The sequence below is a fragment of the Citrus sinensis genome, chromosome 3 (genome assembly GCF_022201045.2).
Source record: "Citrus sinensis cultivar Valencia sweet orange chromosome 3, DVS_A1.0, whole genome shotgun sequence".
Taxonomy (NCBI): domain Eukaryota; kingdom Viridiplantae; phylum Streptophyta; class Magnoliopsida; order Sapindales; family Rutaceae; genus Citrus; species Citrus sinensis.
In genome coordinates, this window is record NC_068558.1 from 41575735 (window position 1) to 41588799 (window position 13065).

Consider the following 13065-nt stretch of genomic DNA (forward strand, 5'->3'; position numbering starts at 1 on the left):
AGCATAAAGCCATTCCTACTGTATTCTCGCTAAGGGTTTATTCGAGGAGACCCAGTCAACGACAGTTGGCAAGGCATGCTCTCCAGCCCGAGAATCTAGGCACGAAGGCCACGCAACCACCCACGACTACGGAAATGAGGAATCCACGTTCGAGAGGTGGGAGGATAACGGGCGTAGACTGTGGAAAACTGGGATTCAGAGGAAGCCTATAAAAAGGTAGCCAACGAAGGTAAAAGGGTTAGCAATTTTGAGACTAGAAGAGAGATAAAAGCCATTCTAAAAGAGAGAAAACAACCTAACAGCCATAAGATTTGTGGCAAGCGTTCCCCGAACCTTCATATCTGACTTGAGCGTCGGAGGGTTTGCGTCGGAAAAACAACCGGCGTACTCTGACCTGTCTGTGTGCGCAGGAACCACTGGAGAAGAAACTTTACGAGGAGAAATCTTGGTCGTGGTGAAGTTGATCGAGCAGAGACCCTGGTCGTAGAACGAGGACAACCAGAATCTCGCATCAACATTTTGGCGCCGTCTGTGGGGAGCTGAGCAAAAAGCTTATTTTGATAGCAAGAAGAGAAGGGAAAGAGCTGAAAAGCATGAAGCAGGGAGAGCAAGAAACCCTTCGGGAATTCATCAAGAGGTTTCATCGTGTTGTCCTCGACTTGGGAGCATTCAACCACCCTCAGGCGTTAAGGGGATTGAAAGAAGGGGTGAAGATAGGAAGGTTGTGGTACAAGAACGGATGACAAGAACCTGTAGAGGATCTGGAAACAGTAAGCCTGGGACCAGAGAATCCGGGAAAGACGATCAGAATCGGGTCGAGACTTAAGGGAGAGCAAAAGCAGGAGTTGGTGAAATGCTTACAGGCTCATGCAGATGTGTTTGCTTGAACACACGAAGACATGCCAGGGATTGACCCTGAGGTAGCATGTCAAAAGTTGGCAATAAAGAAAGGTGCTCGGGCAGTACGGCAGAAGAGGGGGTGCTTCAACCAGGAGAGGTATGAGGCCATAAATGGCGAGGTGGAGAAGCTCTTGAGAGTAGGGTTCATTCGGGAAGTCAATTACCCTGAATGGATATCGAATGTGGTGTTGGTAAAAAAAGCAAATGGCAAGTGGAGGATGTGTGTGGACTTCACAGACCTTAACAAGGCGTGCCCAAAAGACAGCTGTTGAGTATTAGAAAATGCATATTTATAAAGGAGAAAACCGTTATTTTACATTTTAAGTCTTACTAACAACCCTTACTTTTATATATTTAACCTTCTTGTGATTTAATTACATGTGTTTTATTTTAATTAAGTATTTTATGTATTTTAGGGGCATTATAGTCATTTCACAATAAAGGAGAGATCAGACGGCAAAACGGACATCACTTTTGAACTCAGGACGGTCGAAAACCTTAGGAGGAGCATAAAAGGAAAAATGACACTATTCACATGTACGGTACTATTCACGTGTACGGTACTGTATACGTTACTGTTCACGACACTGTTCACATAGACGGATGATGACGTGGCATTGACCGATGATGTGGCATTGACTGATGAGGTGTCACGATCCTGTTGGACTAAAATTCTTATGTACTGTTGATGGTGACGTGGCAGCATATCAGTGGACGAAAAATCTCGCGTACGGTGCATGCATCACACAGGATTATTTTCAACCAAACCGCGTTACTGTTCATCCGGGTCAAACCGCGTTACTGTTCAAAGTCGGGTCAAACCGTGTTACTGTTCATCCGCGTGGTCAAACCGTGGACTGTTGACTGATGACGTGGCGCAATCCTGAGCGTCCAAACTATTTTTAATCCGATGGCCATGATTTACTCCATGTATCTATAAAAAGGGGGCCTCCCCCCCCTAATTTGATATCTCTGAATCCATTTTTGGGATCCATTTTCTGTAATTCCTTCTCCATCTTGTATTTTCTTCGTATTTTAATAAATTTCCATTTTGCCCCTAGTTCAATTATGAGTGGCTAATTTTCTTTCAAGCTTGGGTTGAAGGTGAAGTCTCAACATGTGTCATGGGCTTAATTTGGTAAATTTATTTTCTCTTCCCCTCTAATTTTTGTGGATGTTTTGACTTCTCGTCGACAAATAATAATAGTCTTGTCTAGATACCGCCTTGGTTACACCGGCTCTCTAGTATAAGGTTATTATTATTTGGCACGATAAGCCCTTAGCACCATATTGATTAGAGCGTGGTTCATGAGGTGTGGATTCCCCCCTCATGATTTAATTGGCATTAATACGGATTATTTAGCCCATGATGCATGTTGATACGGATCCAGATACCCAAGTACGTCATTTCAATAGAATTCTCTTCAATTCATTCTCGCCATTTCAATTCCAGTTTTAGAATTTATTCTCGCCATTTTAATTTAAGTTTTAGCATATTCCAAATCATTTCCACCATAAATCCAATCACCCATTTACAAAATTAATTCTACACAATTAAAATCCACCTCCTCGTGGGATCGACACTCGTCACCATAGATCTATACTACAATAGATTCGTGCGCTTGCGAGTACATTAAAATTTGCACAACAAGTTTTTGGCGCCGTTGCCGGGGAGGTAAGTAATTTTAATTCATAGAATTAATTTTTGTGAATAATTTCTTTTATTTGTTTTCTTGTATTTTTTTTTATTATTAAAAAAAAAAAGTGAATCTACATTTAAAGGTTAGTATTTCTTTTCTTTTTCTCTTCTTTAAAATTTTGTAATTTAATTTTCCATTTATTTTTCTTTGTAATTTTTTTTGTTTATCTTATTAATTTAATTTTTAGTTAATTTCTTTCACGTATTTATTTTTGTGTATTTTTATAGAAAGGTTGTAATAGCGCAATAAGGTTAGTATCGTAATTTCTCCCTCTTCTTTATTTTTATTTGTTTTGTTCCCATCTTTATTTTTGTTTTGTTTGCATCTTTATTTTTATTTTATTTATTTTGCATGCATGGTCGTAGGTCATTATTACCTAATCTTGAACCTATAGACCTTGAATTAGAAAAAACACTTCGCACACACAAACACGTTAAAAATAAAATGGATTTACAAGCACCACAGGAGAGGCCATTTAAGGACTATTTTAGTCCCTTAGCTAATTTGAGCACGTCATGCATAAGATACCCAAATGTAGCTGCTAGGAGTTTTGAATTAAAACCTAGTGTGTTAAATTGTCTCCCTACATTTTATGGCCTAGAAAATGAGGATCCATATAATCATTTGAATGATTTTCATGCCATTTGTCAAACATTCAAATATGAGAATTTTTCAGATGATGATGTTAAACTTAGACTATTCCCATTTTCTTTAAAAGATAGAGCTCGTTCATGGCTTAATACATTGCCTGCTAATAGCATTGCATCATGGGAACAAATGGTTACAAAATTTTTAAATAAATATTTCCCAGTGCATAAAACCAATGCTATTCGCAGGGAAATCTCGGAGTTTACCCAGAAAGATGACGAGCAATTTTTCGAAACATGGGAGCGATTCAATGGGCTACTCTTGAAGTGTCCACATCATGGGTACGAGAAATGGCACCAATGCCAATACTTTTTGGAGGGATTATTGCCGAATGTGCAAGAATGGCTAATGGCAACGAGTGGAGGAGAGCTAATGTCAAAAAGTGCATCAGAGATTTGGGAATTCTTCCAGCGACAAGCAGATAATTCCCAACAACGGAGTCGATCACTCAGGACTACTAGAAGAATTAAAGGAGTGAATGAGGTTCAAATTGGCGAATCAAGTTCAGAAATTAAAGAAGTCAAAGCGATAATTGAAGGTCTCTCTCGACAAATAGCATCATTATCGACTGCTAAATCAACAGAGCCACATGACCATGACTCATACTCAGATCAAGCCAATGCCATAGGTGTAATGAGAAAGCCATCAAATTACAACCCATACTCCAACACATATAACCCTGGATGGAGAGACCACCCCAATTTTTCATGGTCTCAAGGATTCCAACAGAATGGACCAACAGCTCCAGCTCCACCAATTCCACAAAATCCTCAAGCCTCTCAGCCCCCATTTAGACCATTCAATCAGAATCAGAACTACTCTCAACCCAGACCATGGGAGGATGCATTCCAAAATTTCAAGAATGTTACTCACTCCACGATTGAGCAACAGAACCGCACCATTGATGGACTACGAAATGAGTTGAGAGCGGGCTTCAACTCACAAGCCCAATCAGTTTCAAGCCTCGAGAAGATGGTGGGACAACTCGCTTCTTCAGTTCAGACCTTGGCAATGACTGTTGAGAAAGGAAAATTTCCAAGTCAACCAGTGCCTAATCCTAAAGGAGTGCATGAAGCGAGTACTAGTTCACCACAGCAACATGGAGAGGTCAAAGCAGTAATGACCTTGCGAAAAGGAAAGGAAGTCGACAACAAAGTGGAGATGCTGGTGACAAAAGAAAATCAAATTGTACCTGTGAATGTTGAAGACTCATCACCGGAGGAGAAAGAAGAAACCAACCCACGAGAATACGTTCCGAAAGCTCCATTTCCTCAAAGGTTAGCGAAAGGAAAGAAGGGAAAATCCACAGGTGAGATTCTCGAAATCTTCAAACAGGTAAGTGTTAATATCCCTTTGCTTGATGCTATTAAACAAGTTCCATCTTATGCCAAGTTTCTTAAAGACCTTTGTACTAAAAAGAGAAATATGCATGTTCAAAAGAAGGCATTTTTAACAGAAAACGTTAGTTCTATACTCCAACATAAAATTCCTTTAAAATGCAAAGACCCTGGCTCCCCCACTATCTCATGTAGTATAGGGAACCACACAATTGAGAATGCTTTGTTGGATTTAGGAGCTAGTGTAAATCTTTTGCCTTACTCTGTATTCGTGAAACTTGGACTGGGAGAATTACACCCAACTCCAGTGGTGTTACAGCTTGCAGATCGGTCCACGAAAATACCTCGTGGTATTGTGGAGGACGTGCTTATCCAGGTAGACAAGTTTTATTTTCCTGTTGATTTCATTGTAATTGACACTCAACCAATACAGGATTCAAGGAAGCACATCCCCATTATTCTAGGCCGACCTTTCTTGGCAACTGCGGATGCTCACATTCAATGCAGGACTGGAAATATGCAGTTGTCCTTCGGCAACATGACTATGGAACTGAACATCTTCAACATTGCCAAACAACCTCACAATGCAGATGATGGAATTGTTGATGTGGATTTAATTGAAGCATTAGTTGATGATACTTTTGTTTCAAACCTTAGTGATGATCCTTTACAAACATGTTTAACTCACTTTGGTTTTGATTTTGATATTGACAGATCGGTTGATGAGGTCAACGCCCTGCTTGACTCAGCACCATCTATGGACACTAATAAATGGAAGTCAAGAGTTGAACAACTAGCACCATCAGAGAAGAAACTCATCCCATCATCAGAATCACCACCGAAACTCGAGCTCAAACCATTACCCAACACATTGGAATATGCATTTTTGGGAGAAGAAAGTACTCTACCGGTAATCATCTCATCATCCCTCAATGACGAACAAAAAGGTAAGTTGTTGGATGTTTTAAAAGAGCACAAAGGAGCATTAGGATGGACCATAGCAGACATCAAAGGTATAAATCCAGTAGACTGCATGCATTACATTCACCTTGATGAAAATGCTAAATCTACTAGGGAAATGCAACGTCGGTTAAATCCTAATATGAAAGAAGTTGTTAGAATTGAAGTCCTTAAGCTATTAGATGCAGGTATCATTTACCCAATTTCTGATAGTTCATGGGTCAGTCCTGTACAAGTTGTCCCCAAAAAGTCAGGAGTCACAGTAGTTACGAATGCAGATAATGAATTGATACCCACTAGAGTAACTACAGGGTGGCGTGTATGCATCGATTATAGGAAATTGAATTCTGTCACACGTAAAGACCATTTTCCTTTACCATTTATTGATCAAATGCTTGATAGATTAGCAGGCCATGAATTTTATTGCTTTCTAGATGGCTACTCAGGATATAATCAGATCCCCATAGCACCAAAAGATCAAGAGAAAACTACTTTCACTTGCCCTTTTGGCACATTTGCATATAGGAGAATGCCATTTGGATTATGTAATGCACCTGCTACATTTCAACGATGTATGTTGAGCATTTTTTCTGATATGGTTGAACGATTCCTTGAAGTCTTTATGGATGACTTTTCTGTCTTTGGTGACTCGTTTGATCAATGTTTACATCATCTAACGCTAGTTCTGCAGAGATGTACCGAGAAGAGCTTAGTCTTAAATTGGGAGAAGTGCCATTTTATGGTAAAACAAGGTATTGTTCTCGGTCACATCATTTCGAGCAAAGGTATTGAGGTTGACAAAGCCAAGGTGGATCTCATTTCTAATCTCCCTCCACCTAAAACAGTCAGAGAAGTAAGATCTTTCCTTGGGCATGCTGGTTTCTATAGACGTTTCATTAAAGATTTTAGCAAAGTTTCTAGACCCTTATGCAATTTACTTGCTAAGGATGTACCTTTTATCTTTAATGATTCATGTCTTATGGCTTTTGAAAAATTAAAGCAATTGTTGACATCATCACCCATCATTCAGGCCCCAAACTGGAGCTTACCATTTGAGCTTATGTGTGATGCATCTGATTATGCAGTAGGAGCAGTTTTAGGACAAAGAGTTGATCGAATTCCTCATGTTATTTACTATGCTAGTATGACATTGAATGATGCACAGTTGAACTATTCAACTACTGAAAAAGAAATGCTAGCAGTAGTGTTTGCATTGGAAAAATTTCGATCTTATCTCATTGGTTGTAAAATAATTATATTCACAGATCATGCTGCTCTTAAATATCTTCTCACAAAGAAAGATGCAAAAGCCAGACTAATTCGTTGGGTGTTACTTTTGCAGGAATTTGACTTGGAATTCAAAGATAAAAAAGGGATAGAAAATGTTGTGGCGGACCACCTCTCTCGTCTCCATTTTGACACAATTATAGAACAATTACCATTAAATGAGTCATTTCCAGATGAACAATTAATGAGTGTGGAAGTATTACCTTGGTATGCTGATATAGTTAATTATCTTGTTACAGGTAAACTTCCAGAGCATTGGACCAAGCAAGACAAGGCTAAATTCTTTGCAGAGATAAAGAATTTCTTTTGGGATGACCCGTATTTGTTCAAGTATTGTGCGGATCAAATTGTTAGACGATGTGTCCCAGAAAGTGAAATTCAGAATATCCTTTCATTCTGCCATGAACAAGCTTGTGGAGGCCATTTCAGTGCTAAGAAGACAGCGACTAAAGTTTTACAATGTGGTTTCTATTGGCCATCTATATTTCGAGACGCTTACACTTTCTGTTCTTCATGTGATAGGTGTCAACGAATGGGAAGCATTACACGAAGGAACATGATGCCACTAAATCCAATTTTAGTGGTTGAGATTTTTGACGTATGGGGTATCGACTTCATGGGACCCTTTCCCCCTTCTTTTGGCCATCAATACATATTGGTTGCTGTTGACTACGTATCAAAATGGGTAGAAGCAATTCCATGTAGGACCAATGATCACAAGGTGGTGATAGCATTTTTGAAAAGCAACATTGTTTCACGCTTTGGATTCCCTCGAGCGATAATCAGTGATGGTGGTGCCCACTTTTGTAACAAAGCATTCAAGGCTCTTTTGACAAAGTATTCAATCACACACAAAGTGGCGACCCCGTATCATCCGCAAACCAGTGGCCAAGTTGAGATCTCCAATCGAGAAATAAAGCACATATTAGAAAAAACGGTGAGGCCAGACAGAAAAGATTGGTCATTAAGACTTGATGATGCATTATGGGCATATAGAACGGCTTTCAAGACCCCAATTGGGATGTCACCCTACAGGCTAGTGTATGGAAAAGCTTGCCACCTACCTGTGGAACTCGAGCATCGTGCATATTGGGCCATCAAGAAATTCAACTTTGACATGCAGCAAGCCAGCTCAGAAAGAAGATTACAGCTGGCAGAACTTGAAGAAATTCGCAATGATGCATACGAAAATGCCAAAATTTACAAGCAACGAATGAAAGTCTTCCATGATAAGCAAATTATGAGAAAATCGTTCACTCCAGGTCAGAAAGTGCTTTTATTCAATTCTCGCTTGCACCTATTCCCAGGTAAGTTACGCTCTCGTTGGTCTGGTCCCTTTATTGTTCATACTGTTTTTCCACATGGGGCAATTGAAATTAAGGACCCAAAGAACGGTGTCACGTTTAAAGTTAATGGTCAAAGATTAAAGCCATATCTAGAATACCAACCACGTGGAGAAGACACCGAAATAAATTTGAGTGACCCACCAGATTTGAATTGATTTTTTTTTTCTTTCTTTTCGTTGATTTGATTTTGTTTTCTTTCTTTATATTATTCTTTTGCTAATTGAAATTGTTTTTGCATAAGTGTGTTTATTTTACCATTAAGTTTTCTCTTATCATTGTTAATCATGAGTCTCATACTTAGGCCGTTCCTCCTGAACATTCTTAAACCACTTCAACGTGTCAAAACTCATCTCAAAAGGCAGATTCAATTTTGTAAAACACAACGCATTTGGGCTCTACAACCACCAGAGTTAGTAGCCTATGTTGAGGGTTTAGAAAGCCAACTCAGAGACATTGAGAGAAGTGTTTACGACATCCAGTTGGAGCTTGAGGTAAATTCAATAAGAGGACGATTTTAATTTTCTTTGTGTGTTTTAATTTGTTTTTCTGTTTGTGTGCTTTAGTTTGTTACCCCGGTGAAGTGGCGGATAACGGTACTCCGTGACAATCAAGTCGGTTACTTCAGTTTCCTATAATAACTGATATTCTGAGGCGAAGGTATGGACAGAAACGAGATTCTAACGAAGCTTCACAAGCGATTCCCTTCACTTCCTCAGAATGCCCTCCTTACGATCTATAAAGCTCGGTCCGAACGCATGCGATTACTCATGAGAAATAACATACCTGCTGACATCCGTTGGTTAATCGAGGCTAAAGTACGATCGGCAGGTGAGTTACCTCCAAAATTTATTGCATACATGCCTGGTTGTGGTAAAGGAAATTATGCAAGAAAACGACGAGCTCGAAGAATTTCTGTTGCTTGTCATAAGTGTGCCAGAATGAGTTGCAATAAAAACCCATGTTCTTTAGGAATGATGTCTGATAACAGGGAAGATAAGATTCAATTCATTAGGGATGGCTTGAATAAGGAGTCATTGGATGATATCCTTTTGTCTCTTGAAACGCATCCCAGTGGATATGTGCAAGGAGCGATTCTCCAGTTATGGCCATTATTCCAGAAAGAGCATGCACGATATAGTCTCGGGAATCTGACTATAAACGACCCTGTTTGCCTGTTTATAAGAAAACTGGATGGGAAGCCTATCCTCGACCCATAGAGGGCGTTCAAGCCGTTTCTGGACGTAAAACCAGAGGAAGATGTGAGCCACAGTCGCAACTACGTGTAAATATCCTTTTACTTTACTGTTATTTTATTTCATTTCACTGTTGTTTTATTGTTTGCATTATTGTCTTTAATAATTTTATTATTGTTTGCTATTTCCTTTTTACTGTTTTCTTTTTGACTCGCGAGCCATGTGCTTCATGCGTTATTTGACACTAACATGTTACCTCATTCACAGCTGTGACCCACTATCACCAAGACTCTTAAATGTGATTTCTTTTGTCAAACACTCACAAATTGTTTTTGAGAAATATTCCAATGGCAGCTACTCCCAATAGACAATTCAAGAACATTTGTGTGCTTTCTGGATTTACCTATGGCAAACATAAAGAGTTCGTTGAGGCAGCCATAGATCTTGGTCGAAGCATAGCAGCGAGAAATTTACATTTGGTGTATGGAGGAGGTAACCGAGGGTTATCAAAAATGGTCTCCGAAGCAGCTTTTATCAGAGGAAGTCAAGTGTTAGGCATCATCCCAAGAGTCCTAAAACCATTGGGCAGTTCGTCTGACTCATCAACTGGAGAAGAGTTAGTCGTCTCAGGTATGCAAGAAAGAATAACTGAAATGCTTAATCATGCTGATGCATTTATTTTCCTTCCAGGAGATCTTGCAACACTAGAGGCACTTATCACGCTAGCATCTTGGGCCCATCTGCACATCCACCAAAAACCCATCGGTTTGTTAAATGTCAATAACTTTTATGATGGCTTTATCGCATTTCTTAACCATGCAATAAAAAACTATTTCATTCCCGCTAATGTGAAAAAACTTTTTATTTGTGCTCACACTGCTAACGAGCTACTTGATCTGTTACAAGCTTATAGACCGGAGCCAGACCCCTGGACCTTCGTGTTGGAGCGTCCAAATAATGATGGTAACAGTAGCAGCAGTAAGAAGTACAAATTAGATTTAACTCTCCGCCTATAAATATTTTCTTCTGTGTTGCACCACCCAGGTGATGTCTTCTAAACTCTACTTCTTTCCTTTCAAACATTGAGGACAATGTTTCGTTCTGGTTGGGGGGAGGGAATAGTCGACAATTGTAGAATTTTGGTTAAGTTTTTACTAATTTTTGTTGTAGAAACTAACTGTTGCTAACTTTTTGTGTTGAAGATGGCTGAATATGGAGTGTAGTGACTCTAGAAACGCATCTTCATCGTTTATAAAAAAAAAAAAAAATTCAGACATTTTCTTTTTCTTTATTATGTGTTTATGTTTATTTTTCTTCTTTTTAATTTCTCCTCTATAAATATACATTTTCCAACTTTTGAGTCGAAGATGGCTGAATATGGAGTGTAGTTCCTCTAGAAACGCATCTTCTTTAAAAAAAAAAAATCATTTTCGTTTTCTATCATTTTACGTGTAACTTTTCTAATTAGTTTTTATGCATCATTTTCACATTTCTGCATGCATATTTTCCTTTCATGTTTAGAATAGGTTGGGGGGTAGAATGTTGTTTAAAAAAAAAAAAAATTTGTGTGATTTGTTTTAACATTGGGTGACATGATTAATTTTAAATTTTAGTATTTGTATTATCTTTGGTCTTAAGTGATGTTACATTATGTTTGCTACTCTACATGTTGATGTCGGAGACATATATGAGTTGCTTGAAGGAATGAACATGTCATAATAAGTACCAAGTGAGTTTTTGAGCCTATTATTTTTCTTGGAGAATAACCCTTTTGCCCACTCTTTATACAGCTTAGCAGTTTATTATTTTATACACGATCTCTAAATTACTTTTGAGTTAACCCTAAAAAAAAAAAAATTGTAAAATAAAAAAAAAAGAAAAAAGAAAAAGAAAAAAGAGTGTGTTGCTACATTTGGAGGCCCATCTAACTAGTAGATATGGAAGGTTATTCAGAGCCCTAAAAGACGATGGAAAGGCCATCTTTGATCCGTTTGAGCCTTTCTAGCCATCCCTTTTATTAAATATCCATAGTTAACCCTTTTGAGCCTTTAAAAAAAAAAAAACATTTTCTTTGTCAACTTATCATCTTGACCCACTCCGATTTGGAGTATTACCCGATGTCTTATAAGTTCCATCACCTATTTATGTTTGAGAAAATGTAAATAATTATGTTGTTCAGTGAAGTTATGCCAAAAAACAAAAAAAAACAAAAAAAAAACAAAAACAAAAACAAAAACAAAAGTTGTTGTTTCAAAAGAATAAAAATAGGTGAAATCCACCTTGCAACTTCCAAAAAAAAAAAAAAAATTTCTCTGCATTTTTCTCAAACATACACTTTGTTTTCCTTATTTTCCTTCTTTGTTAGCCATGTCCCTAGCCTACGTTTCATCCTAATAAAAGTCCTTCTTGATTTTAGGGAACTATAGTTTGAAGTAGAAGCTAGTTATATGGGCTAAAAAGATGTAGTGATGCATAATTAAAAAAAAAAAAAAGATAAATAAAGTGGGTTGACTAACATTTTATTTGACTTGAGATCGTATTATTTCTAAGCTGAGGGCATATTTATTTCATCTTGGTGAGAGCATGTGATATCACTTCTTTATTATTTTCTCTCTCAATTACCATTCATTGGAGTGACTATTTTTATTGGGATTAATTTATTTGTGAGAGTGTCACTACTTCCAGTGAGATTTTGGGGTTTGACATGTCATTCTTGAGAGTAGCTAAAACAAAGTCTACTGGGCTAATTCATGTGGATGGTTGATGTGGGTGTGATGTTGCTTTAGACTAGAGATAATGCTTATACTTTTATTTGAGTGTTATCATTAATCTGATGGAATAAATACGAGTGTTTCTATTAAAACAAAAAAAAAAATTATTTTGAATTTGAATTTTGTTTTCGCTTTATTTGCTAGGGACTAGCAATAAGCTGGTTGGGGGGTGTGTTGAGTATTAGAAAATGCATATTTATAAAGGAGAAAACCGTTATTTTACATTTTAAGTCTTACTAACAACCCTTACTTTTATATATTTAACCTTCTTGTGATTTAATTACATGTGTTTTATTTTAATTAAGTATTTTATGTATTTTAGGGGCATTATAGTCATTTCACAATAAAGGAGAGATCAGACGGCAAAACGGACATCACTTTTGAACTCAGGACGGTCGAAAACCTTAGGAGGAGCATAAAAGGAAAAATGACACTATTCACATGTACGGTACTATTCACGTGTACGGTACTGTATACGTTACTGTTCACGACACTGTTCACATAGACGGATGATGACGTGGCATTGACCGATGATGTGGCATTGACTGATGAGGTGTCACGATCCTGTTGGACTAAAATTCTTATGTACTGTTGATGGTGACGTGGCAGCATATCAGTGGACGAAAAATCTCGCGTACGGTGCATGCATCACACAGGATTATTTTCAACCAAACCGCGTTACTGTTCATCCGGGTCAAACCGCGTTACTGTTCAAAGTCGGGTCAAACCGTGTTACTGTTCATCCGCGTGGTCAAACCGTGGACTGTTGACTGATGACGTGGCGCAATCCTGAGCGTCCAAACTATTTTTAATCCGATGGCCATGATTTACTCCATGTATCTATAAAAAGGGGGCCTCCCCCCCCTAATTTGATATCTCTGAATCCATTTTTGGGATCCATTTTCTGTAATTCCTTCTCCATC

General features: G+C 38.2%; 1 non-coding gene across 1 annotated transcript; it reads right to left on the reverse strand.

The window, feature by feature from the left end:
* Nucleotides 1-3428: 3428 nt before the first annotated feature.
* On the reverse strand, nucleotides 3429-3532 carry LOC127901561 (small nucleolar RNA R71). The gene has a single exon (XR_008053802.1). It is a non-coding gene; the product is annotated as a small nucleolar RNA R71 (small nucleolar RNA).
* Nucleotides 3533-13065: the final 9533 nt, after the last annotated feature.